The sequence below is a fragment of the Echiichthys vipera genome, assembly GCF_963691815.1.
Source record: "Echiichthys vipera genome assembly, chromosome: X".
Taxonomy (NCBI): Eukaryota; Metazoa; Chordata; class Actinopteri; order Perciformes; family Trachinidae; genus Echiichthys; species Echiichthys vipera.
Window position 1 is genome coordinate 7,278,197 of NC_139825.1, and position 24,911 is coordinate 7,303,107.

Here is a 24,911-nt window from a genome sequence, read left to right on the forward strand (position 1 = left end):
AGTGGCACTGCTGTAGATGCAGCGAGATATGTGAATGCCTGCCACAGGAGAAGAGACGACCTGCACAACAACACCTGACATGATTTCCTCCACATGAACCAGCTGATCCTGACTGAGTTCCTACCTGCACACTGATATGCTGCTTATTATTGTTATTGTTATCATCATCATTATTATTATTATTATTATTGTTATTGTTATCATTATTATTATTATTATTGTTGTTGTTATCATCATTATTATTATTGTTGTTATTATCATCATCATCATTATTATTATTACTTTTTTCTATAATTCTGTAGCTTTGGCAATATTGTGAACCACAGTCATGCCAATAAAGCTAGTATAAAATAATAAAGCTTGTTGAAATTGAAAATTGAAATTGAGAGAGAGAGAGAGAGAGATTTTTGATTTTTAAAATCTACTTTATTTGGCAGTCATTTTTCAACTGTATATAATGTAAAAGTTAAAGCCTGATAAAATATCTTTTTTTTTTTTTTAAAAAAGCAGCCTTGATAAATAAAATAAATAAAACATTTACATGAGGAAATTTGCAAACAACAGTTCTCCAGCTGTGACCGAACACAACACATTTTTGAAACACCATATATCTTTAAAAATAGTCCAGGTCCCCTGCAGTTTTTATAAAAACTAAAATCCACCAGCAGTCTGGCCTTTATCATATTTACACACACAGGGACCGACTCCACCTCCAGGTTTTCCTCCACCCTTCTCTTCCTGGTCACATACACCGCCATCTTAGCCTGCCCTAAAACAAAGTTTAAAAGCTGGCTCTTGTGTTTGTGCTGGCGAGTGTATTTAAAACCACAAATAAGAACCTGCTTACTAAAACTCTCTTTAAAACTGGTAAAAACAACTTGTAAAAACAGAAGCAGTGCTGACGGTGACACTCATAAAAACAGTGGAAAATTGTCTCTCTTAGTCCACAGAATGGGCATTTGTCCTCCACAGCATCATTAATCATGGCTACAAAGGAGTTAACTGCCATGATGCCGTGGAGCAGCCTCCACTGTAAGTCTCCATGTCTCTTGCACAGTGGAGGCTTGTAGAGAGACCTCCACTGAGGTCTGGATCCCAGGTCCAGCCCTAAAAAAGTGTCTGTCCGTCCATCCAGTTTTTTTCTGTTCGGTGTCCACCTGACCCAGCGTGGAGACGCCTGCAGTCTGCAGCAGCCTGGTCAGGGAGGGTCCTGCCCAGCTTGGGTTGTCCAGCACCGACCCACCTCTTTTTTAAAGCAGGTTCCAAACAATAAAAACACTTTTATAAAAACCAAGAAGAGATGGTGAAAGGACCTTTCCATCATTCCTTAAAAAAAAAATTAAAATCAAGACCAAGGCTGTTAAAATGTCTCAGGATGCACTTGGATAAAGGTCTCCACAAAGTGTCCTCTGGCCCAGTCAGTAATCTTTGAATAAACTGCAGTCTGAAGGCAGCGCCTCTGCTGGCTAGATGGACCAGGCCCTGGCCACCCTTCTCCTTAGGAAGGAAGAGGACACTCTGTGGGACCCAGTGCATCCTGTCCCAAAAGAAATAAACTAAAACCCGTTGTACCTCTGCCAGGAGAGAAAATGAGGGATCGACACAGGACAGCCGGTGCCACAGGGCGGACGAGACCAGGTTGTTCAGGATCAGGGTGCGACCTCTGTATGACATTTTTGGGCAAAGCCATTTCCACTTGTTGAGGCGCCCCTTCACCTTCACGACAACATTCTCCCAGTTTTTCTTTTTCTGGGTCTCGTCCCCCAGAAAGACCCCAAGATATTTGAGTCCTCCTCTTTTCCAGTGTAGGCCCCCGGGCAGCCTGAGCCGACCCCCCAGCTCCTCCCCAACCATCAGAGCCTCGCTCTTCCCCCAGTTCACCTTTGCAGAAGAAATAAAACCAAAGTCCTTCACAGTATCAGTTAAAACATCAATGTCTCTTTGTGTATTGACCAACACGATAAGGCAAGGCAAGGCAAGGCAGCTTTATTTGTATAGCACTTTTCATACACAAGGCAGACTCAAAGTGCTTCACAGCACAACATGTCATGAATTCAAATGCATTACAGAAAGACAAAGAGAATAAAAATACAGACAATAATCAAAACAGTGCGGACGTTAAAAGTGCGAAGATTTAGCAGAAAGCTAAGGTGAACATAAAAGTTTTCAGTCTAGTTTTAAAAGTGGTCAGAGTGGGTGAAAGTCTCAAATCTTCAGGAAGTTTATTCCAGCTGTTTGTTGCATAATGACTGAAAGATGATAAGGTCATCAGCATAAACAGACAGTTTAAAAGACACATCACACTGGGGGAAACACACCCTGTTTAAATTATTCCTAAATTTATGGAGCAGAGGCTCGATGGCCAGAGAGTACAACATCCCAGAGAGAGAGCAGCCCTGCCTCACCCCTCTCTGGACGCCAAACGGAGCACTCAACCCGCCATTTATCTTCAGGACACTCGCAATGTCACTATAGAGAACCCGGATCGTGGCTATAAAGCCTTGGTTGAACCCAAAGGCAGCCAGAGTCTGCCATAAATACTGGTGTTCAACCCGGTTAAAAGCCTTTTCCTGGTCTAAGGAAATAAGACCAGTTTCTACAGCCAATGAAATGGAGAGGTCCAAAACATCCCGAATTAAAGTGACATTATCACTTATGAGCCTGCTGGGCACACACTAAGTCTGGCCAGGGTGGATGACGGACGCCATCACCTCACTCAGTCTCAGGGCCAGAGCTTTGGACAGGATTTTATAATCCTTGCACAGCAGTGAGACCGGCCTCCAGTTTTTTAGGTCCTGCAGGTCTCCCTTCTTCGGCAGCAGGGTGATGACGGCCCTCCTGCAGCTCAGAGGGAGTCTTCCAGTCAGGAGACTTTGGTTTATCACCTGCAGCAGGCCCTGTCCTATAATAGACCAAAAAGACTTATAAAAGTCAACAGGAAGGGCGTCCATCCCCGGAGCTCTGCCATTTTGCATGCTGGTCAGTGCAGTGAGAAGCTCCTGTAGAGTCATCTCTGCTGCCAGCTGGGAGTTTAGGTGAGCACTGACCTGAGGGAGACCACTTAGGAAGCTGCTCTGCACATCTGGATTATTTGTCCACTCACTCTTAAAGAGGTCTCTGTAGAAACCGGCAGCAAACTTCCTGATCTCAGAAGAGTCTGAGACTTCAGAGCTACCACCCGTGCGTAAAGAATTAATGGTCTTTCTTTGTCCGTTTTTCTGCTCCAGCCCAAAGAAAAACTGGGAGGGCGCATCCATCTGCGAGATGTTCATGAAACGAGACCTGACCAGAGCTCCCTGTGCCCTCGATCTCCTGTAGAAGCTGCTAAAGACTGCAGTTCTCCTACCTGTCTCTCCAGATCCTTCATTGACCGGGTTAAGTCTCTTGTGACATTGCGAGTGAACTGTTGGCAAAATTGTTTGATTTGGGTTTTCCCAAAATCCCACCACTGCTGAATGCTGGGGAAGGCAGGCCTGCTCTCTCTGTGGGAAAACCAGAACAACTTAAAAGCAGTTCTAAAAGCCTGGTCTTTTAAAAGGGTCGTGTTAAAATGCCAATAGGCGCTCTTTAAACGAATATTTTTAATAAAAACAGAGCAGGAGACAAGACAGTGATCAGTAAAACCCAAAGGCTGAATAAAACACCTTTTAAAAATATTAAAATGGTGTTTAAAACAATAGAGGCGGTCCGTTTAAAAAGAGCAGCTCTTTTAAAATCAGCCCTGGCTACGTTCAGGTTTAAAATGCTGATATTAAAATCACACATTGGTGGAGAAAAAGTTTAAGAAGAACACAACAATGATAAAACATGTCAAATAAAAGCACCTATGTTTAAAAATCATCTTCATCGTCAATGATTTGTGCTTTCACTTTAACTAATAATTTTTTTAATCAATAAATTTCCTTGTCTGTTAGCACTTCTTCAGCCTTTCCAGACTTCCTGGTGAGAGGCTGAGCTGACTGAATTGCACTGCAGGAAGTCTGCCACCTTTTGTAATCTCTAAAAACTTTCACTCTGCCTCTGCTGCAGCCTTCACCTCCTTCACCACTCTCCTGTTCTTTGATGATGATGTTTTTCCTTTTTTGTGAGATTTTTAAGATCTCCTCATCAGACATTTCCATATTATTTAAATCAATATTCATTGTATCATTATCACTGTTCTCAATACAACTATCAGTTTGTTTATTTTCTTCACTCGTTATATCTTTTTCAGTTTCGGACTTTTCATTTGAAGCAATATCAGCGCTTAAAGCGCTCATAGAGTCCACCCCGACCCCCGAAGGCTCGACAACCTCCGCGGGCGTCGGGTCAGCCTCCGCTGGCGCCGCAGACAGCGGAGCGCCCCCCGGCTCCACGATGACCGCCACCCCGCCCCTCCAGCCGGACAGGAGCAGACTAAATGCCCCTCCACTCTGCAACCAAAACACTTCCTCTCCGAAGAAGCGAAGACCATGTAGTTAAACCCCTCCACTTTAAAAGAAAAGGACAGGTTGAGATCACTTGCCGTGTCTTTGAGGATCATGTACACCTGTCTCCGGTGACACACAACATGCTTTAGGGACTTGCAACCCAAAGACCATTTTTATTGGGGAGACCAGCTGGCCATAACGAGACAACTCTTTAGCCAGCACTTCATTCTTAATGAACGGCGGAGCATTGGATATTGTTATTTTCGTGGCCAGACTAACGAGGGGAAGAACGGAAGTGAAGGTGTCGTGTAACACTACACCGTTCTCCACCACTTAGCTAACTTTAGCGGTACTGTCCAGGAAGATAACAATGGCTCCGTTCATGCGGGAGGCAGACTTGATGCTGCTGTACCCCACCACTTCCTCCACTGCTAACCCTGCTTCCTCCACAGAACATTGCACTGCCAGGATGAGTTTGACGGCAAGACGGCGTGTCAGCCGTTCAAACTCAGAGGCAGCCGTCGCTACCACTAACAAAGTTAAATACACCCACTACCAAAACACCACAAAAAGCACCTCTAACTAAAGACAAACTGTTAACACATAAACACACCGAACAATAAGAAGGAATAAAGTTTGAAAAACTCACTCACACCGCTGAAAAAGTTTAGCACTCACCACGCTCACAGCCCTCACCACGCTCCCAGCACTCCGTCTTCCATTCACACAGAGAGAGAGAGAGAGAGAGAGAGAGAGATCTCACAGCTCTGCAGGAAGATGAATGGGAGAGTAATTCACTGAGACAATAAAAATAATATGTGGCTGTAGAAAAACATCAAGATTGATGGCTGCTGGGGGCTCCCTTGTGAGATAGCTCCTAGTTTTAGGAAGTGAGGATATTTTGGAAGCGTTGAGATGGCAGGGTTAAATGTTAGAGTCAAATAAAAAGAGGATGGAGAGGAGAGAGGGTGCAAAGATGACAGTAGATGGAATGAAAGCCTAGAGGCATTGCAATAAAAGAAGGGGAGGCACCTATAGAGGGCAGGCTGTTCAAGCAGAATCACTCCTTCCCCTCCTTGTCTCAAATTGATTAACCCTGTCATAGATTATGCATCTGGCACTGGAAGTGAAAATGACTTTTGGAATGGGAGGATGTGTAAGAACACGGAGCCCCCGCCACTCAGGTTGGTTTCCAGCAGGAACATCCATAATCAAGTAATCCGTGTTACCTCTGAAATTGTATTGAATTTTTTGACACGTCAGCTTTCGGTGTTGCAATGCATGCATTATGCGTCTCGATGAATTACATCACACTTCCATTCTTCTTTTTCATATCGTGTCTGTGAATACAGATTTGTGAATAGTCCCTATATGGCATTCAAAGATGTAGGATTTTATTAAACATTATGTGGATAAAGCTGAGGTGTGAAGGTAATACATGCATGTTCCCCTAAAGTGAAATACAATTTTGAAATACTGAGACTGTAAGTTTAGTACTTCCACGTTTTAAGATGTAAACTTTACTGTATACATCTGATTCATCTGATGGCTTTCTTTTTACTTTGCAGACTGTTTTAGAAACAAAAACAGATGCTGTGCTTGTAAAATATGCCATGTGTTGTTAAGAGTTTAAAGTTGTATTCCATAAGAATTGAGATACCTTGTTTCTAGCGGCCTCTTTGGTGGTAAGTTGTAACTGAGGGCAGCCTGTTCTTTCAGAGTCTCCATCTTGTCATGGTCACTATGTGTGTTGAATATTTGTTTTATATATATATATATATTTTTTTTGCTCTTTTGTAGACTTTATTGAAACACATTCACCTCACTTCCAGTCCACCCTCTATAAATTAACCTCTTAATTCCATACACGCGCGCACACACACACACATGTTCTTATTACACTTCTGTCTCCTCACCTACAAACCTGATTCAGAAGTTGTGGTTCCCGATTTCCGATTACAAGTGAACTGTTGACTATCTATGCAACTGATCAACTACTGTAAGCATTGTCACTAACATGGCAGCGTATTTACATCCAGCCCGGGAATGCCACCACAGACTTGCAGATTGGAATACTCGGCAATGCAACTTTAAAGTAGCCAATATAATTGAAAGTAGGTGGGAATGTAGCTTACAAGCACTCAAGTACAAGTGTCATGGCCGTATTAAAATTATTAAGCGCAGACCCCCCTTTCTCCAGATTTTGTAAAATATCTGTAAAATCCTCCTGAGGAATCATGCTGGAATGCTTCAGTTCCTGCTGTAGCCTTTTTGTCCCTTCCTCCTCATCATGGGCTTACCAGCAGTTATTAGAAATGTATTGAAATTTCACCAGTTAACGTTTTTCATCCCGTGCCTAAGCGTAATTATTCCTAAGACAGCTTTCACCATAAAAAATTTTTTATCCGTGTATCCTATACGGATAAAGCAATTTTGCAGAGTATGAGTAATACACAAGTAATACGTGTCAATATCTTTGCTCAGATTGAATGAAAATCCTCATTAGCGGACTGTGTCTGCATCTGTGATATGCTTGTCACAGCGTCGCTGCTGTGTCCCCCTCCGCTACGCACAAACACACACGCTCTGTCTCTCCCTCACTCAGACTCACGGGTCTTTTCCTTTAACTTTTAAGTTTCTTCAGCTTCAGGTTTGTTTTAACTTTGGTTTGTACTCACTTATTAACAGCAGATTTCTGTTAAAACATGGGTTCGTTCAGACCTGCTGCTTGGTAGAATGGGACTCATGTTGCGTCTCTGCCTGTTGGGGATTTGTTTTCTTTTTCTTTTTTTAATTGAGTGTCTGACACTTTCTTGCTGTATTCCATAAAAAATAAAGGTAGTAGTGGTGTAAATATTACAAATTCATTAAGCTTTGCACACACACACTCCCTCTCCCTGCCGGTCGTCAGAGTTTGTTTTTTTAAACTGTCAGCTGTCAACACACACACGCACTCTCTCTCTCTCTCTCTCTCTCTCTCTCTCTCCACACCAGGTTTTTTATTTCTTGGTGTGGAAATAAAAAACAACAAAAAAATTCAAAATCACACTGATCATAAAAAAATTAAAAGTAAAAATAAGAAAGTTATGTTGAGTATGAAAACTCTAGCTCATTACATTCATGTGTTGTATTCAGTGTTGTAAACTTTTTGTGTAAATAGTTTGTTTGCTGTCGTGATCAAAACCATTGATCTGAAGCTCAATGCTGACGCTGTCCTGGAAATTTTTGAAAAGTTTTCTAATCAGCAATACATACTATTTATTTATACTATAAACTATTTCTGATCAGCCATATCAATTGCATGCTTGAAATAACATTCCGGGTAAACCCCTGGCCATTTCAAGACGGGTTAGGCCCCGCCCACTCCGAGTAATGATGCAGATAATTCATATGGTAAACAGATACAGATACAGATAATGCTGTACTCGCTCATCCCTACAAATAACCATAGCAACATATACAAGCTAACTCACTGACTTAACCATGGCTTTAACTGAATACAAAGTTAAGACACTACTTTGAACATAGCCTGCCTTTATTCATTTGCTATATGCACTCTGATTGGTCCCTGTAAGGAAATTACCTTGTTGTTTTGGCTGAACTTTGTTGTTTGTACTTCTCTTACCTATGTCCTCTTTTGTGTCCGCATTTTGTTACCTTCTAGTTTGTAAAACTACTTTGAGGCATACCTAGCCAAGTAGCTTCAAGCATGCTTAATTTAGCAGACCTGCTTCTGCAGACCAGCAATCGGGCCTGTCTTTTTTAACCGCATGACTCATTTTAGAATTGGATTTCAGCTTTGCTGGGTGTCGGTTGCTGTGCAATATACAGGAAGGAGAGAATACAGCATTTCACAATGTCTGTATACAACAGGCATCAAGACACTTCTGGGTGTCAGAAGCAGCTCCCACTGACCTGAAGCCAACCTTTTTGCTACATTAAACAGTGTTACATAGTTAAAAATGAAAATGTGTTGTGTTTAGGGTTGCCCCGCCTGATGTACAGCAAAAGGTGTAGGGTTTTATCGTTTTCCTTCAGAAAATACTAAATTTATCCGGAGGAACCTGTGGGTGAGGAGGTTAAAGCGAGTGGACGTTGTCAAAAGTACTAGTGCTACAGAGAAAACCGCAAGACTGCCTGCTGGAGGAGGAGCCTCTTCTAACGGGGCAGACTGGGAAGAAACCTCCGTCATTGTGTTTGTGGATTTTCTCACAGAGAACACTTCTGTGTCACCAGTTGGACAGTTTTTTCTATCAAACTTTCTGTTTAACCTACAAATATATATTGATTAGAATAGAATAGAATAGAATTACTTTAATGATCCCAGACTGGGAAATTATTTTGTAACAGCAGTAGTGGGTCAGAAAATAAACACTTTGTACATAACATAAATAGAATCAAATATATACATAGTGTATATATAGAGTGCACAGTGTGCTATAAACAATAAAAAATAATAAAATATACAACAAAATATGCAAAATATACCATAACAATAATAATATATACAGAAAAAAAAAAACAGTAGAGAGAGCAGAGTTCTCTGTCAGGCAGAGGTAAGAGAGTTATTATAAAAAGTGATGGATTGTGGCAGGAAAGATTTCCTGAATCTGTTGCTACGACAGCGAAGCTTAAGCAGCCTTTTGGAGAAGGTGCTCCGCTGTCTGACCAGTGTGAGTTGGAGAGGGTGGAGAGGATTATCCATGATGGATAACAGTTTTTTCAGTGTCCTCCTCTCCACCACAGCCTCCAGAGTGGCTGTGCTGCCTGTTACTGCTCCAGCCTTTGAGTTCACTTTTTTAAACTTTCTTAACTTTTATTCTTGTTTTGTTCATTCTGTTTCTTCACCCTAACTTCTGTGAAGTTCTGCCCTCTATAATGAGGTTAGTTTCGATTGTTTTCGTGTTTTTTTAGTGCTGTTTTCAAAAAGGACTCGAAGGGCAGCCTATTACTCATCTTTAATAGAGGAGAATAAGAACAATCCTAGATTTCTTTTCAGCACTGTAGCCAGGCTGACAGAGAGCCACAGCTCTATTGAGCCATGTATTCCTATAAACCTCAGTAGTATCGACTTCATGACCTTCTTTAATGACAAAATTATAACTATTTGAGACAAAATCAACTCGCTTGGCACAGATTTTTCTTCAAACCCAGGAACCCAGAAACCAACTTTACGACCTGATATGTTCTTGGACTGCTTTTCTACAGTCGACCTTTACAAATTAACATGTACTATTTTAGCATCAAAGCCCTCTACTTGTCTCCTAGACTCTATACCAACTAGGTTACTTAAAGAACCGTTACCTATAGTTAGCACTCCTGTATTAGATATGGTTAACATGTCTTTATCAGCAGGTTATTTACCACAGTCTTTTAAAGTAGCTGTTATTAAACCTCTTCTTAAAAAGCCCAGTCTTGATCCAGAGGTACTAGCCAACTATAGACCTATATCTAACCTTCCTTTTCTCTCTAAGATCCTCGAGAAATTAGTCGCCAATCAGCTGTGCGACTTTTTACATAATAATGAGTTATTTGAGGACTTCCAGTCAGGATTTAGAATGAATCATAGCACTGAGACAGCACTGGTAAAAACGACCTTCTAATAGCTTCAGACAAAGGACTTTTCTCTGTACTTGTCTTACTAGATCTTAGTGCTGCCTTCGACACTATTGACCATCACATCCTGCTACAGAGACTGGAGCATCTAATTGGCATTAAAGGAACCACATTAAGCTGGTTTAAGTCATATTTATCAGATAGATATCAGTTTGTACATGTCCTTGGACAGATTCTATTCACCTTATATATGCTTCCCTTAGGAAATATTATAAGGAAGCACTCTATAAACTTTCATTGTTATGCTGATGATAGACAGTTATATTTGTCGATCAAACCAGATGAAACCCATCAGTTAGATAAACTTCAAATATGCATTAAGGAAATAAAAAGCTGGATGACCTGCAATTTTCTGATGTTAAACTCAGATAAAACTGAAGTCATTGTACTTGGCCCCAAAGTCCTCCGAAACTCAATAGCTAAAGACATTGTTACTCTGGATGATGTTGTGTTGTCCTCCAGCACCACAGTAAGGAATCTGGGTGCTATTTTTGATCAGGCTATGTCCTTCGATTCTCACATAAAATTTACGACAAGGACTGCATATTTTCACCTGCGTAATATTGCGAAAATTAGGAACATTGTGTCTCAGAAAGATGCAGAAAAACTAGTCCATGCATTTGTTACTTCTAGGCTGGACTACTGCAACTCCTTATTATCAGGCTGCTCCAATAAGTCTGTTAAGAGTCTCCAGTTGGTCCAAAATGCTGCAGCTCGTGTACTAACTAAAACAAATCGAAGAGAACATATTTCTCCTGTATTAGCTTCTTTGCACTGGCTACCTGGAAAATCTAGAATATAATTTAAAATCCTTCTCCTTACCTACAAAGCGCTTATTGGTCAGGCCCCATCGTATCTTAAAGAGCTCATAGTACCGTATTACCCGACTAGATCGCTGCGCTCTGAGAATGCAGGGTTACTCGTCGTTCCTAGAGTCTCCAAAAGTAGAATGGGAGGCAGAGCCTTCAGCTACCAAGCTCCTCTCCTGTAGAACCAACTCCAAAGTGTTATTCGGAATACAGACACTGTCCCTATATTTAAGACGTTCCTGCCTGTAATAGGGAAGGTTTTCGTTGCTACCATACTCTACGGGGGAATTGTTGGGTCTATGTTTATCATAATTAAGTCATAGAGTTTGGTCTTTACCTAGTTTGTAAAATGTCCTGAGATAACTTTTGTTGTGATTTGGCACTATAAATAAAATTGAACTGAATTGAATTGAACAGCTGATTTCCCTAATGCCGGCCGGCATGGCGGCCAGACCAGCTGATATTCCACCCGAACTCTGGAGAAAAACACACCAGGGACGCAAAGATGGGAAGCAACGTCAGGGCAATAGATGAGGGACAAGATGGGACGGGCTTATGGATAGAAAATTTAAGCCGTGTCTCCCCTCTGTTGTTATGGGAAATGTAAGGTCTCTCTACATCAAAATGGATGAACTGACGGCACTGGCGCGGAACCACCCGGAGTACCTCGAGTGCAGTCTGATGTGTTTCATGGAGACATGGCTGCACAGGGACATGACGGACCAGAGCGTCTCAGTGGATGGCTTCCATACCATTTTGGCTAACCGGGACTGCACCGAGAGCGGAAAGCAGAAAGGAGGGGGGCTTGCCGTTCTAGTAAACAGCAGATGGTGTAATCCTGGTCATATCACCATTAAAGAACAGCTCTGTAGCCCGGATGTTAAACTGCTGGCCGTTGGACTCCATCCATACCATCTGCCTAGAGAGATCCCCCGCATGTCATCACTGTTGTTCTGTATATCCCTCTCTCTGCAACCCCCACATCTGTCTGCAGCATCATACACACCACCATCTCCAGACTCCAGAATCAACAACCCAGTGCCCTCATCATCATGTAGGGAGACTTTAACCACGTCACCTTGGATAGAGTTTTGCCGACCTTCCAACAGTACGTGAGCTGTCCTACCAAAGAGGAGAGCACTCTGGACCTGATGTATGCTAACATTAAGGATGAATACATGTGTGTGTCCCACCCCCTGTGCCTCTGGTGAAGAGGAAGCCTACGACCATAAAGACTGTGAATCTGAGGAGGCTTATGAGACACTGCAGGGAAAACAGAATATAAAACAGAAAAACATAATATAAATATATATAACTATAAATGTTCTGTTTTGCTTATATATGCTGTCTGTATAATATTTGCCGTTTGTATATCTAGAGTTCTGTAACGAAAATATTTTATCTTTCTGGGATTATTAAAGTATTTCTGATCCTGATTGTGTTGGTGTAATGTTTAGAGTTAATTTAATGGTGTTCAACTAAAGTCTAACTTCTTATCTTTGTAACCAAATATCGTTTTAATGGCCAAATTTATTTTTGTGTTTACACGAGTCGTTAAAAAGACGCTCACACCGGTGAATTGGGTTGAACAACCTGATCTCCTTGCCGTAAACACTGGGAGCTGCTGGTCATCCACATTAACATCAATGTTGTCAAAACATCCAGGATCATACTTCAGTTTTTCACAATAAAATGACATGCTTTAACAGCTCCCAAATATACTGTAAAATCTTAAAGTCCTAAAGTTAATGTAGACCACCAACAATATTCTTACAGCTTTCACTCATCAAGGTCACTTGGGTCACAGGTCAATAAATTCTACTTCCACTTCCGTGCAGCTCACCCAAGAATTCAAGCTATTTACTCTGGTTAAACGACATGGAAGGGTTTGTTTACTAGTGGTGCCATCGGAGAATGCTTCGGCTTTTGCCACCCAGAAGAATGAATATTGTTGTTGTGACGTCATGGTGAATTGTCGTATATGTCATGATGAGGCTGTCATCACCACACCCCTTTCTGGGGGAAGACAATCCCTCATCCTTCATAAGCGGCAACAGCAGGAAGTTGAACATATCTTCAGTCTACTTTAAATAAACAGTTTTAAATTAATAACACTATGCAGAAGTGTGTACTTGGTTGCACCAAACGTTTGTGATTTCAACAAAAATGGAACAATGAATTTGCTAATGAGTTGCTCTCTTCCGTAACTATAATAGTCTTTAACAGTCATCTTCTGTCTTATAATTTTTCTGACTTATGGTCCTGTCTGTCCTCCTGTTATGTATACCAACGTATTATCATGAACAGGTTCGTAAGATAGCACACAAATTCATATGATATTTTACAAAACAGTGAACGACAGTCGACCGAAAAAAACGGTGACAACAAGGCAAATACCATTACCTGACCGATTTTTGCCTACAAACGATGACGGTTAGGGTTAGGCATGATAATCACTTGGTTAGGATCAGAAAAAAGGCCAGAAGGTGAAATGAACCCTGCTTGGCCTGGTGCAAGTCCTTTGTTTTGGTACCCATCCGCCAACCCAACCTATCTTCGTTGGCTTATACTATGTCTCATGCTTTCAATACGTGGAATACATGAACAGTAAATATTTGGAATACACAAATTAGTGTGCATTACTGTTCATTGTTGTATCTACTAAAATGCATGAGAATAGCCTGTACAGACATTTGTTTCACCTCTGATGGTGTGGTGATGAAGATCTAAAACATTGTGTTCATAAATGCAGCTGAAAACGGAGCTATTAAACAAACAATAATATTAGATAGTTTACTCTTGAGTAATGTAATACTCCAAGGATGCTTTTTAACAGCCATGGTTGAAGCATTGTGTTTTCGGGCTGACCATAGGTACGTCCGTCCCACTCTTGTGAACATTATATCTTAGGAATTTCTTCAAATGTGACACAAATGTCCACTTGCACTTAAAGACAAACTGATTTTGGAGTTCAAAGGTCAAGGTCACTGTTAAATCACAAAACACATTTCTGGCCATAACTCAATAATTCCTTATTATGTTACCACTACTATTAGTTAATTAAGACAGCATTTCATACAGATGTCTGATAGGATAAAATTATGACATTTTATACCCAGGGTCAGAAGTCTACTTCACTGTGACATCATAATGTTTCTGTCCATTATTAGATGCCATAACTCAGAAACAGAAGAGGATACATTTGGTAAGAACAGGGCTGTACAGTGCTACAATTTTGATTGCATTTGCTATTAATATGATTATGTGCAAATGCTGGATGGAGCAAAGCATTAAGGGAAATATATTTTATAAGCAGACCATTTCAACGCAACTACTTATAAACTACATATTCCGAAACATTAGAATGTTGTCGAAAGGCTCATTTATGCACTACGTTAGATACGGACGAAGCCTTCTGTCCAAACTCATTTTGTACATATTTCTGCACGTATCCAGCAAGCTGACGGATGCATATATATACAAACCAAACGTTGCAGCACCACCGGAAATCGTGGGGGCAGTGGCGGGCATTGTAGACAAAAAGTGCCCTGAATAGCAGGAGCTAGCAAATCATTAAAAGTCCCGACGGACATCGTGAAATGCTGAAAGTGATGTTAATCATCAATTTCTCTCTTCTGTAAAACCAATGTCTGTATTTCTCCATCCACACTCTGGGATGTATTTAGTGTCTCACAGACCATCGCCGTCTGCCTTTCATTTTGCCTCCTTCTCAACAGCGCAGGATCATTATCTCCTCCGTCGTCGCCATGTTTGTTGTTGTCATAAACTGTTTGTTTTTTTCAAAAGTTTATTCTAGCACCTTTTTAATCTGAGCAATGCCCTCCAGATGATGTTTTGCTTAATGTCCATTCCAACGTAGAGGATGCATGAGGGCAGTGACGTTTAGAACGTTGATAACATACGTGTCTAATTTTGCACAAAATGGTAGCATAAATGAACCTTAAGATGCTTTGTCACGACCGCGGGAAAATACCTTCATCTCAAAAAATGTGACAAATTAGTTCCACTAATCATATCGTGTGGTCAGCTCTGCAATTTTCCTGACAAAAGCCACTGTATTTTTTTGTAACAAATTTGTAAACAAAACAAAAAAAAAGGGACTTTGTGTGTCATCCTCCCCCGCACATTGAGTTTCCAGATGAAAAAGGACTCTTAAATCAAACTCTACTTGCTGTATTTAAACAGCCTCTGAGCAGACACAAAGCGCAGTGAGTCTATTCAAAGTCAGCCGTCTCATTTCCATTTGGCTTTTTGAAGCTGGAGACTCAGGTAGTGATCCTCATGTCCTCACCCACCGCACAAAAGCCTCTATCTATCTCCTATCAGTGTTCTTAATACAGCAGATAAAATCCACCTCCTCTCTGTGATCTCTCCTACCTCTCACCAGCTTCCGCTGTAATCCTGCTTCACATGGAACTGTGTGTGTGCTTGGGTTAGCTACCATGGTAGGCGCTTAGGGTCTAGATACCATTTTTAATACCTGCCGAGCGTTGTCATCTGCTCTCACATCTGATAGCTCCCACCGGGCTGACAGACGGCTCAGCCCTGAATTATTAATGACTCATTCCTCCCACATTGACGCAGCACTGATCAACTGGGCCTATATATAAGCATGGATGTTAAAATAACAATGCAACAGCCAACATGGGGGAGATGTCACATTAACTTGGCACTAACAACAGTGGTGGGAGCCTTCATTCGACAGTGTTGGATTTCTAAGGGTAAGGACGGCTGTTAATGGAAAAAGAACAGGCTTATGGCTAAATTGTTTATTTTAAATGCTTTGCTATCGGCTCGTCATGTCTCCATCAAAGTTGCATTTTTTTTTAACTTTCTCATATTGTTTGTCTACACATTTTCCACCCCCTAAATCTGTGATATAATCCTCCTGCCGCATAAAATCCAACTTCACCTCCTATTAATTACAAAGCAAATGCTAAATTTTCATTTTTTAAATCAGAGCAACATCTTCTATCCACTCCCTGCATATGCCATTTTAAAAAGTGCATATTTCATTTCAGCTGTAAAATGCTGGTGCCTTGTCATCGCAACGTTAATGTGTTGCAATTGTTTCATAAAAAATAGTTAAAATTAATATGGAATAACGCTAGCTTGCTGATTGCAAATCATCAGTCAATGCCACGGAGCAGCTGATGGTAATTTGCAAATGGCAGGCCAGCGACTTCATAGTACATATCTAGCTTCATGGGATGTGTGCAAATGAAGAAAAATAGCATTACAACTGTTTCTCTTCCAAACCAAATATTTATTATATCCAAAAAATACACAATTGAAAATATTAACATAATTTGCAAGTTTTTATGCTTCATATATTCAGCTCTGCTGGTGAGGTGGTGAGGGCTGTGGTGCAGGCACAAAGGACAAGGATGATGTGTTCCTGGTGGCAGACAGAAAAGGATTTCACTGTTACATTCAGTATAAAAAATCGCATACAAATAAATAAATGCAATTCTAACACAGAACAGTGTGCTGAACTAATGGCAAAAACATATTCATTCATTTAGACTATTAGTAAGTGAAACACACTAATCAATAATACAAAACTAAATAACTATTACAGAGTAATACTTTACTAACGGACAGTCAATTTTGTCAAACAAAGTTCATGACTATTGACACACAAATTTATGCATTGCGTACAGAAGCACACTTTGGCCAATCTGGTCACAATTACGCATCGTTTTTGTGAAGTAAAAACACTTACTCATCTTAAAATGGATCTCTATTGTTCCTGTTATGGGAAAAATCTGTCAACAAATATTAGACACAAGCAAGTCTTGGCTTTTCTCCGTGGTTTTATTTCTCAAAGCATTTTCTGCAGAAAAGGACTGTGCTCCGCACACACAAACACAGGCTGCTGGAGAGACAGACCAAGAGCCAAGGGCAGTTCTCATTTTATGCATAACATGAATACATAATCAGCATTTAGATGGGTGACGTACAAGGTAAAGCCCTATTATTAGTCACATTCATATCATAGGATTTCTCAGTAGCATACGGCAATAATAACCTTCGTTATACTTTTATCACAAGATCTGCGTCACGAGGGGATACAGAATGTGTCTTGTTCTGTGTTTTAAAACATGCAAGTTGTAATTTCCACCACATTCCTCTCTGTCAGAGGAATCAACCCTCTGGCCCAGAAGCACCATAATCCTTGTTGCGGCCAAATCAGCTCCAGAACTGCACTTGTGTATGTTCATGTGTTATCCACTGTTGTGATCTACTGCCAGCATCAGGATGCACTAAAAGTCTTAGACTAACTTTCTGACGGGTGTGGGTGGATCTTTAGTGATTTTGTGAGTGTCTACTGGTTAGTTTCACAGAAAATGGGGACGGACACCACGGTCCACCAACCACGTCGACCTCAGAGGGTTATTGTTCTTTTTGACTTCTTTTACAATGCGACAGTTCTCTCTCAAAACAGATTTTTCTGCCACTCATTGAGGGCATAGATGTGTTTCAGATTATTTATCAAGTGTTCCCAAATCAAAATAATTAATCAAGTCATTTTATGTACCATCCTGCTTATCCCATAAGCCAGAGACTTTGTAACATCATGAATGTTCTATTTACTACTGCAGTGTCTGTTTGGAGTGCATGTCTATTGCTTGGTCCCTGGTATAGCTGCTTGCAGTGTTGTTGGAGTGGGACAATTACTTGGCCACTGGAAGTTCTGCTTACAGCGTTGTCGTGAACAGCTGAAACGATCTACAGTACTTCACATCCAACACTGCGCTACCTTAAGTTCTTAGCAATTTACCAGGTATGAAGATGATTGGATGAACAGTTCTTGCGAAGGACAGAGATTGTGAAATATAAGTCCCACCCATAGCATTTGAGCAAACTTTGAGGGCTAGCTGTAGCAAAACTGTGTGTAACATTAAAATCTGAAAAAGTCATTTTTTCCCCAACTTGGTCCAGAGATGTTCTGTACCACATCCGCTGATGATTGTTCAGAATTTGTAGAAGTAGCAAAAAAAAGCCTCACAGAGATTGGTCTGGACCCACAGAATTCAGGAAAAAGGTATAAAGTAACAGGCTAAAATGGAAAGTTAATTGTTAAAACACCCCCATCTGGTCAAATTCTACAACGCACGTCCTTGGGTCCCCAGCAATACACCTGCCACATGTGACGATTGGCTGAACCGTTCTCGAGATATGCGAATGACGGATAGGCATAGAGATTCCTTGCTTTATCAAATAAGCCATCGAGACAATTTTTTTAACAACCATTAACAGCTATCCGGGAAAGTTGCTTATAGTCGCTAATAGCCAAATGCGGCTTACATTATCTCAGCGCAGCACGGTGAAGGCATTAAAACAGCTTTTTTATCCACTAATATTGCTCATGATAACACCAAACCTCTGCAGTAGCATGAGAAGAGTCCTTACACATAAAACAAAGCACCAAGGGGCTCCTTCCTTTTGGATTGCATTTGCTAATAGACTTGAATGGATTTTACTACGAGAGGAGCTGTTTCAAAACACTCTTTTAATAAACTCTGGGTTCACTAGTTATGTTGTTGGTGCTTCAGTTAATGTGTAAGGACTCTTATCATGCTACTGCAGAGGTTTGGTGTTATCATGAGCAGTATTAGTGGTAAAAAAAAAGCCGTTTTTAATGCCTTCACCGTGCGCCCCCGAGCTAATCAGTGTTAGCGACTCTGCATTGGTCTTAGCTGGGTAGAAATAATAAATTGGAATCTGAGTCATTGTGACATAGTATATTGATATTTTTAATCTGAACTGTTATCATGGGACATGCTAGGTTTGTTTTATTAAAGTAAGTCATTGGACATAGCAAATGTTAAAAAAAAATGGTTTATTCTGCTCTTGAGGCAAGACAATACAGACAAAAACATTGTTTCTTATGCATGGTCAGTTTTGAGCTATTTTGGGCTATTTTGCTGTCAGAACATATCTTTTTTTCAGAATCATGGAAAGAAAACTATCAAAACAGACTTTTACTTTACTGTGTCCGTTTGTGTATGTAGATTTCCCTTAAATTAACTAAAAGTTAGCATTAGATAATGCCAAATTTGCATATTGGAATATAAAGTTCCAAAAACTTGTACTAGTACTTGTAAACTTGTAAAGTGTCTGCCGCACAATACAGAGGGAAGTGAAAGTTCAGCAAAATGCAGTATCAACAAAATGTTTTACCTTATCAATGAATTACAAATGTCTGTAAAAAAAATAATGGGGCTGTGCATAGGTGCCAATTTGGTTAAACAATATACTGTATGATCTGATGGAATCATATTGTGAGGTGAATGATAGGCTGCTCTCTCAACCAGTGGTCACATGGCTACTTAATATGCATAGTCACATCCAATGACCATTGTCATGGTGTCTGCTGGTAGTGTAAACTAAGGGTGGTTAACCTACCTAATGTGTATATGATGCAACTGGATGCATTAAATGCTAAATGTAAAATAAAGGTAACAACAAATACCTAGTTAAGTACACACCTGGACATTGTTTGTACATCACAGTTGATGTGTCTGGACATGGCCGTTTCACAGGAGGACTGTGTGTTGTAACTGTAGCAGACTGCTGTTGTTTGAGGTGATTTAAGAAGATAAACATTTCTATGCCCACACGTAAAATTACGCATGGAACTGCAAGTCGCAGTATAAAAAAAATAACAAATACCATTGAGAGTGAAAGCAAAAAAAAAAACAGAATAATGAGTCAGGATTTACAGTGATGCATCAATATTGCATTTTCTAAAATCAATCCCCAGAAACTCAAACCTGTGACATCTATGATAACTCTTCAGGTAAAATGGGAGGTATATTTGAGATATTCCACAATGGCATGTTTTTTTTATAAGAAAGAATCAGTGTTGCTTTCAATAACTTGAATTTTGTCTTATGTGAGCTAAAAAAGATTTTGTCTGATCATAGTAATCAAAAACGTAACTTTCTGTGTGTCTAACGATCAACTCTCACTGCAAAACCCAAACCTTCCCTATTGACACCAATGCTTGTTCTTAATAAATGTTCCTATATGTATATGCATGTGTATGTATGTGTTGAACATTAACATCCTGTTCATTCTATGTTCACCGGTGTCATCTAGTGTGGATGTTTTTATCTTTAATTTCTAATTTGTGATTTTCAAATGCTCTGACCTTCCTCCGCTGGAGCTGTTTCAAAACACTCTTTTAATAAACTCTGGGTTCACTAGTTATGTTGTTGGTGCTTCAGTTAATGTGTAAGGACTCTTATCATGCTACTGCAGAGGTTTGGTGTTATCATGAGCAGTATTAGTGGTAAAAAAAAAGCCGTTTTTAATGCCTTCACCGTGCGCCCCCGAGCTAATCAGTGTTAGCGACTCTGCATTGGTCTTAGCTGGGTAGAAATAATAAATTGGAATCTGAGTCATTGTGACATAGTATATTGATATTTTTAATCTGAACTGTTATCATGGGACATGCTAGGTTTGTTTTATTAAAGTAAGTCATTGGACATAGCAAATGTTAAAAAAAAATGGTTTATTCTGCTCTTGAGGCAAGACAATACAGACAAAAACATTGTTTCTTATGCATGGTCAGTTTTGAGCTATTTTGGGCTATTTTGCTGTCAGAACATATCTTTTTTTCAGAATCATGGAAAGAAAACTATCAAAACAGACTTTTACTTTACTGTGTCCGTTTGTGTATGTAGATTTCCCTTAAATTAACTAAAAGTTAGCATTAGATAATGCCAAATTTGCATATTGGAATATAAAGTTCCAAAAACTTGTACTAGTACTTGTAAACTTGTAAAGTGTCTGCCGCACAATACAGAGGGAAGTGAAAGTTCAGCAAAATGCAGTATCAACAAAATGTTTTACCTTATCAATGAATTACAAATGTCTGTAAAAAAATAATGGGGCTGTGCATAGGTGCCAATTTGGTTAAACAATATACTGTATGATCTGATGGAATCATATTGTGAGGTGAATGATAGGCTGCTCTCTCAACCAGTGGTCACATGGCTACTTAATATGCATAGTCACATCCAATGACCATTGTCATGGTGTCTGCTGGTAGTGTAAACTAAGGGTGGTTAACCTACCTAATGTGTATATGATGCAACTGGATGCATTAAATGCTAAATGTAAAATAAAGGTAACAACAAATACCTAGTTAAGTACACACCTGGACATTGTTTGTACATCACAGTTGATGTGTCTGGACATGGCCGTTTCACAGGAGGACTGTGTGTTGTAACTGTAGCAGACTGCTGTTGTTTGAGGTGATTTAAGAAGATAAACATTTCTATGCCCACACGTAAAATTACGCATGGAACTGCAAGTCGCAGTATAAAAAAAATAACAAATACCATTGAGAGTGAAAGCAAAAAAAAAAACAGAATAATGAGTCAGGATTTACAGTGATGCATCAATATTGCATTTTCTAAAATCAATCCCCAGAAACTCAAACCTGTGACATCTATGATAACTCTTCAGGTAAAATGGGAGGTATATTTGAGATATTCCACAATGGCATGTTTTTTTTATAAGAAAGAATCAGTGTTGCTTTCAATAACTTGAATTTTGTCTTATGTGAGCTAAAAAAGATTTTGTCTGATCATAGTAATCAAAAACGTAACTTTCTGTGTGTCTAACGATCAACTCTCACTGCAAAACCCAAACCTTCCCTATTGACACCAATGCTTGTTCTTAATAAATGTTCCTATATGTATATGCATGTGTATGTATGTGTTGAACATTAACATCCTGTTCATTCTATGTTCACCGGTGTCATCTAGTGTGGATGTTTTTATCTTTAATTTCTAATTTGTGATTTTCAAATGCTCTGACCTTCCTCCGCTGTCTGTATGGCCTGTTCATTGGGGAACGATGAAAACCCCAGGCAGACACACAACCAGGACTCCTCTGGATCTTGCCCAGTCTCCTTCTTTCTCTCTTTCTGCTGTTGTCTTGATGAGGCCATCTTTGTCAAGGATTCTCTGCCCCATTTTGCTGGTATAGTGAACCAAATGGCTGGTCGAATGTTGGCCCATCAGAGTTCACACCACTCCAGCTCCCACCTCCTTGCAATCTTTTAGTTCCTCTGGCTGTCAAGTCCTGAACACAAGCTCTTCAGTGTTCAAATCAACTGAAACAACTGGTGCGGTGGACATCCTCTCTGTTTTCTTTTCTTCAGGCCAGTAGTCAAAAAAGAAGTTGCTGTTTGGAGAGAGAACTTTCTGGAGAAGCAATGCTAGCTTTTTCCTTGTTTCAGTCTGTTTTCCCCCAGTCACTGGTGTTGTGAAAACTGACACATCAGATGCAGGTTCAGTCTCCCCTCCCCGTCATTGTCAGTCTTTCTGGGCTGTTGGAACATGCATATGGGCTTGATGGAGAGGGCGACGGCCTGGAGACAGGGAGGAGGCCACCCTGTCTTTTATCCCTAATCCCTGTTCCTCATTCGTTCATTAACTTCTTCTCTTTCTGTCACACATACTTATTTATTTTATTTCTTGTCTAACTATAAGTGAGTTTGCTTTCCTCCATCCTTCTCTTTCATTCTTTATCCCAACAATCCATCTTTCCCTTCTTCTGCCCCTTTCTCTTTCATAACTTTACCCTCTTCACTATATATGTACCTAAATATGTGCCTAATAAAAGAGGGGGAAAAAATAAAAAACTCCCTTAGTCTAGTAATTTCAAAATGGAACTTCTCAACCCCATTTATCTGCCATGAATTTAGCAGGACCTGTAAAAATTGTAACTTTCCCATTTTGTTTCCCATTTTTCTATTGACACACTGGGATGTGCTCTTACTTTCAATGAGCTTATTGTTCACTCAGACAGATTTCACATATGCTGATCTTTCCATACGAACATGGTTAGATCTTATCACACATACACTAACTTTGGATAATCTTTCAGCAAGGTGGTTTGTACGACACCTTCGTTCCGAGCAACGCACCCTTTAATATCCTACTGGATATTTAGACACTGAAAATGAGTTACCACAAAGTATTTTTCTTACAACATCCATACGAGCATTTTATTGTAGTTGGGAATCTCTACACTCATGCAAATTATATTTGCATTTCAAAAATGTCTACTCGTTTAGATAATTGATTCAGAAATCATTCATTTTCTCACTAAATGCTTATGTATTTTCCAAAACACCTCTCTCATTTGTTAGGTTGCACCAACCTCTCACAACACATTATATTCATTTCTGTCTAATTTTTCTGAGCTTCAAAAACCCCACAGGTAAATGAAGCTTGTCTTCAAAATTACACACGAGATATGATCTAAAAAACACTGTACTCACGTTTAAGCGTCCGCTGTCCAGCACCCGTTCCTGACATCAGGCGGAATCCTGTCCTCCTTGGTGGAGCGGAATTTCCCTTACCGGTTTAACCTTCAGTCAGGACTCAGGCCTGATCAGTGGAGCGTCCATCCCATCCTCGTTGCCAAATTGTGAAAGAAATTCTCTGGAGTCCTCAGTGTTTCTCAAATCATGCTCTTACTATATACTGTATGCATCCAGGAGAGAACTACCTCAAAACGAATCTCAAATCATCTCTCTCTTTCTCCAAGTCACTTCAGCAGATATACACTCACATCAAAGCACCTTACAAACATAAGGACATCAAAGTAACAAAAACACACTACCAATGTTTATGACCCCAGTGGATGTTATCAGTGTTTTACGACCACCAAATGTCACCATTTGCAAACCATGTGACCTCTTTCTACAATCCCCCCCAGCACTTATTCACAGCTTGAATGTTATGCTAATCAACATACAGAAACCAAGGATTTACATCATAGACCAATAAAGAGTTACAAAGAAAGAAGGAAATCTCTGATTATTTCCCACACACTCACTTCACTACCTGCGTTAATTGTGTCAAAAACATTAGTGGCGTTAAGGTTTAATTGTACTTATAGGTTATATTGTAACTTTAGTTGTCAAGTCATTTGTGTGTGTGTGTGTGTGTGTGTGTGTGCTTGTGTGTGTGTGCGTGTGTCTACGTGTGTGTATGTGTGTGTGTGTGTGCGTGTTGCACGGACATCACCTTTCCTGATGTGTAATCAGTTAACTGTATGCTTATTTTGTCCACAAAGTCAACATCAACTCCTGTCACAGGAGATAGTGATCAACAGGTTATGATTATATGAGTGGGTGTGCTTGAGGAATGTAGTTTTTCGCTCTGGTCCAGTACAGTGTTGATGACCTCACTATATTGATCTAGTTTTCTGTTAAAAATCGACTTTATTGGCACTGTAATTGCAATTTATTTGGGTTTGGGTGGCAACTGCTTTCAGGGAGGGAATTATCAAGACTGTCTCCACTCACACACACACACACACACACACACACACACACACACACACACACACACACACAGCTGCAGTTGAGTAGAGGTTTCCCTCCTGACAGCTTTATCAATATTCTCTCTCATCTGGGCGCTCGGTCAGCGAACGTCACTGAAAGGCCACTGCTGCACGGTTAACTGCCTCATTAAAAAGTTTGGAGGCGCATTGGGGGCAGCTGGCGAAGCCAAGAAGGGGCCTGAGGTTGACGGAGCTTTGAGTCCCTGAGGCGGTAGCCTCCAAAGATCAAGTGTCATTAGAAACTCTGACCCCAGCCGCTCACCCTGTCTACTTACACCCCATTGAGACAGTCGAGAGGAGGAATATGGTGCTATCTCTCTGGCTCCATCTGTCTCTCCACCTCCCTCTCTATCTCTGTATCTCTATCTTCTTTGCTGTGAGTCACCCAACTGTAAGCAAAATCAGACAAGACAGAATGGAGACTGGCTACAGTTAATGACGGATAAGTTGATTTAATGAGCCTTTCGCAGTTTCACTGTACCAGCCTTGTGTCCTTAGTCTTGCATGGCTTAATCTTTGAGACAAGCATATGCTACTGGCAGCTTTGTCATTTTCTATACAATCATTAACAGTTTACTGAAGATGTGATTTTTCATTTCACTTTCTTCAAAGAAAATTCTAACCTGCTCCTTGTGACCAGACACAGAGAGAGGGATGGAAAACGTTCAACACAATGCAG